Source organism: Triticum urartu, chromosome 6, assembly GCF_003073215.2.
Source record: "Triticum urartu cultivar G1812 chromosome 6, Tu2.1, whole genome shotgun sequence".
NCBI lineage: Eukaryota > Viridiplantae > Streptophyta > Magnoliopsida > Poales > Poaceae > Triticum > Triticum urartu.
In genome coordinates this window covers 351,000,628-351,005,615 of record NC_053027.1, presented here as the reverse complement: position 1 = coordinate 351,005,615, position 4,988 = coordinate 351,000,628, and positions in this window count along the sequence as shown.

Below are 4,988 nucleotides of genomic sequence, written 5' to 3'. Positions count from 1 at the left end.
TGAGCATTTCAGCTGCATAATAATGAAGGCCATCTTCAATTTCGGCGTCCTCTTTAGCCATCCTTTCATCAGCATCCGCTTGATGTGCTGAATGTATTGCATCAAGCTCTTCCACGAGCCTCTTGAGAACATAGTAGGCTCTGTCATATTTTTGGTCACATCTCATCGCTTTCTTGTTAACCATCAAATTTAGCTGTAGCAAGATGTCTTGCTTCGATAGTCTTGAGCTGCCATCCGATGTAGTTGTGTTGTAGTCCCTTGTATCAAAGGTTGGTTGTGATTTTGCAGGCTTTGTGTACCGTTTGAGGATATACTTGTTTGGAAATTTGTCAGGCTTTAGGTAGTCCAGTATGTTCATGATGTGAAGGTAGAACAGGCCTGCATTTTGTGATGAATGCAGAATACATAGTTTGTGAGCCAGCAATGAGTTTCATATATTTTGATATGATACTACTAGTTTATATATTTAATGAGTTTGTTTTTCCACTCACCCGTGTGTGTCCAGAGCTTGCATTCACACAAATTTATTTCATTCTCTGGGTCAGCTACAACCTGGAATTCATGCTTTGACCAGGAAAATCTTTCTTCATCATCATGGCCAGGCTTGTTGTGGTAGTACACAAGGTACTTAGTGTGCTCTGATGTACGCTTTGCGCGAAATAGCGTGGCTTTTATCATCCTAGTCCTCATCTCGGTGTACACGGCTCTCGTGTACTTGATAGACATGTGTTCCTCATAGCCGTAAGTTGTTTTTGTCACAGGATTGGTCTGCACATGACAAAAAGTAAGATATTAGTCGAAGAAGAGTCATGGGTTTCATTTTTTTAAATTCAAGGTGCACATGTTGAAGGAAAACATAACATGATGGGGGTGTTTTTTTGTCATCATACCATGCTGGTTATTATTTGCTCGTTCTCCTTCTGCATCCGAGTTTGTATGCAAGCATTTACCCGCCTAGCAAACTTGTGTAGGTTCTGGGTCCCCTTGACAAACCCTTTCTTGAACATGTGGTTCATTCTCTCGCTTCGTTGTGTGGAAGTCATTCTAGCACAGAAAATGTTCTTGTAATATGCTGAAATCCACATCTTCCTATCACTCCACAGCTGCATCATCATCCGGTGGTTCTCCAGGTTGTACTTTTGTACGAGTTCAGCCCAGGCATCTTCAAACTCCGTTGGCATCAGCGGCCAGTTTAATATAGTTGTGAACTCCTCTTTAAATGTTTTATACTTTTTGTACAGCAACGCGAGGTATTCCCTGTACTTCTTCATGATGTGCCAATGGCATAGCTTGTGGACAGTGTTTGGAAATGATTATGGTATAGCTGTCGCCATCGATGGGCACTGGTCTACATGAAATAAAAAAAATGAAACTTGCTTCCTTTTTGCACTAATGGTGAACTTATGTTGTACAAGGACTTGAACTTCACATCTAGCAGTATGGCTATCTAAGAATGTCACATGTATTTTTTCTTACAGCAATGTTGCTGAACTTCTGTAGTACCCGTGCTTGAACTTCACAGGTAGTAGTAGGACTAACTAGTAGTGTCACACTCAAAATTTTTGTTAAAGCAGTGTTGTTGAACTTCTGTGGTACCAGTGCTTGAACTTCACATAAATAACTATATTTTTCTGAACATGTTACATATATTTTTCTTACAGCTTTGTCCTTGAACTTGTATGATTCCTGTATTTGAACTTCACATTCATAACTAATTTTTCTCTAAACATGTGATGGATAATTTTGCTTAATTGTACTGTTTAGTTGGACTTCTGTGCTAACAGTGGTTGAACTGCTTGCTTTACATTATTTTTCAGAGAAAACCAATGTACCCAATATAGACCCATAGACTAAAAAGATGATGAAACTTGTAGAGTTTTTTTAAACTCACATGTTAGAATGCAAGTTGGGTGCTTGTTGTTCATGCACCGTACAAATGTATCGGACAACCACTTGAATGAGTTTGCATCTCGTCTCTGATAAGGGCAACAAATAATATCGTTTACTGCAAGTGATGGTTTGTTCCAACAAACACTCCCAGAGGCATATGAAATCTGTTGGTCCTATATGTTGTGTCAAATGTTACGAAATCGCCAAAGTCTTGATAGGCTCCTTGGCAGCTTGCATTGGACCAGAAAATGTTTTTAATTGACTTGTCCTTGTCTACTTGCATGTCATAGAAAAACTCATCGTTGATTGCCTTCATGTCTTTGAAGAATGAAACAAGTTTCAATCATCATCCAAATCATCTTTCCTTGCATTCATGGCTTTCCTACAAATTACATGCAAACATGCATTTGTTATTTTTGTTAGCAAAGGGTTGTGACCTAGGATGCTATTTGCATTCCAGTATGTGGATGTTTGAATACTTACTGGTTTAGTAGGTCTCATCCAGTCATGCTTAGGACGTAGCTTCCATCTTCATTTTTAGATAGCATGGACATGATTGTTGTGTGCTTGACATCATGGTACTGCAAGAGCTTTACGTACTCCAAAATAGTGGGGTCATAATTCTTGTGTGAGTGCAAGAATACCAGCATGTCATCAGTTTGCATGAGTTGGTGATTATGATTGTACTCAATGTCCACTGCCACGCATGTGTTATCCTCCTGCACCTTCACCCTCATTCTTGCATTGCAGCCTGTCCTCTGCGATGTTTTGTTTCGCTACCTGTTAGCCTCTGAAATAGAAGATGTGTGTATCCCTTGGAATGCACAAACAAAATACTTGTGGTTGTCATCCCCCCCGTCTTCCTGATTCCAAAACCAGCATGCCTGGCGTATCTGTTATAAAATTCCCTTGCTTTCTCTACATCTTGGAATCACATCTTTAGTCTTGGTATTAGATAATCAGGGAGATCCGGCGTCTGGAGAAAAAGAAAAAAAAAATCCAAACGGCATGTTAAAATGCAGTTTATGAACTTGTTATCCTGGAGGGAGCAAAAAATTTACTGATAATACAAGATGCGAATATAAATATTTTTGTTTCACTTAGGTGTGTGTATGATCGCAACTCCATCAGAGTCTGCTACTGTCCCTCTGGGATGGGGCACGGCGGAGTAATCATAGCAGGATGCAGCAGTGGATCACGAGAAGGAAGGAGGGCTGAAGATGTCCTCTCTCTTGTTTGCGTCCTTTTTGCTTGAGGTGGTTGTGGAGGTATTGCAATCCTGGTCTTGGTTTGCTCTTTTGTTTTGTGAAGCAATCCATGTACCTTATGTCACGTACAATTCTTACTTGTAGCAGTAACAGGATCCAACGGTGGTAGTGTGTAGAGCACTCACCTCCGTGTGTTTGTTCCTGTTGGATTTGTCCTGGGATCCGGTTTAGTTGCTTCGCTTTGGCATTGATGAGGCACACCAGGATAACCTCCAGAGTTACATGCAGGACTTGAGCTAACCCCCTCCTCCATCGGCTGCTTGGGAGTCTGCTAGTGGATACATAGAATCCGCTGGGGATTTCCGGCGTCACCCAATTAGATGGAGGCGCAAAGTTGTGCGGATAGGGCTGTGACCCAACATCTTGGAAGTCTGCATGTGTTTCGGGTGTCATCCATTTTTGGTCTGGAGAAGGTTGGTAATGATGTTGGTGCGTTTGAGGTGTGACCCATTGAGGGGGTGGTGCAACGCGTACAGGCTTAGGATTGTGTACTTGCTGCTGGGAACTTCTAAGCTTCTTCATGCGTCTCTCGTCTTGCTGATATAAATGAAAAAAATGTCTATTAGCACACAAGTTACACCTGCCTATACCTTTGTAATTGAACTGAGCATTATTCACAGCCTGAACTTCTATTATAAAAGTGGTGTTCATGTACATATTTTTCCCCTCGGACAGGCATCACACTCTTAACTGAGCTGAGCATCTACCAGTACTTTTGTACATGAACTGAGCACCCTTCACAGAATGAACCTCTAATCCTGTTAATTCTACACTATTTGATTACTTATATGTACTTGAACTGAGCACTCTCCACAACCTGAATTTTTTGTTTTGCAAAGGGGAAATATTGTCTATAGTTAAAAAACCTAAACCTTCATGAGTTTGAATGGTTGAACCACTAGTGCATACCAACCTGACCTTCATGTGACATCACATGCATGTTCTATTTTCCATCTTTTTGTGCACAGAACTAGATACATACCAACCTGAACTCTAGCACACTTACTAGTTGAACTTCACATGGCTTTTCACATGTGAATGCAGGCAGATTTTCTAGTGTTTGTAGCCTGGATTGATGCTCACACACTACCTGAACTTCACATGGCTGTAAGCAAATAACAAACAGAAGGAAAAGTTCAACCATACCCTAGCTAGAAGTTCGGCCAACCTTTTTCCAGCAGCTGATAGGCCACCTTGCGAACAATTCGTCATGGAGGTAGGAGAAGAATTCCATTGTAATCCATGTCTTGCGGAGGGCGCGAAGTTCATCTGCACGAAGCAAGAAGGTCAGACAGGGCAAGATTGAACAAGAAGGCAAAATTGGGAGGAAGTTCATGTACTATTGCCGCTGAATTTCAGGATGCAGCCGATGCCACCTCCGCGAAGGAGTTGCTCCATTGGTCGTGTCGTTCGCCGTAGCTTGCGTCGGGGCCGTCATCTGGTCTGCCAAGGCGTTAGGTGGTGACGATGGAACGAGGATGTGGCTTCCTGAAGTCCATGGCGGCTTCGCCGCGTCCAGGCGACACGGGCTCCCTCGCTCCGGCGTCCGCCGTCGCTCGCTCGCCCGCGCTAGTGGTCGACCAGGAGCTGGAGACGGAGGGGAGGCGGCGGATCCGGCAAAGATCGGCGGCGAGGAGGAGGGTTGGGGCGGCTCGGGATCGAGGGTATCAGGTGGATCCTGTCGAGGCGTCTCGGATCGGGTGGGATCCTGTCGGGGCATCTCGGGTAGGGCCGGGCAGTTCAGGGAAGTTCGGGAGGGTCCATCGGGCCCTATATAGGGGCTGCTGTGATCCAAATAACTATTCTAATCTTGGGATTATATATATATAA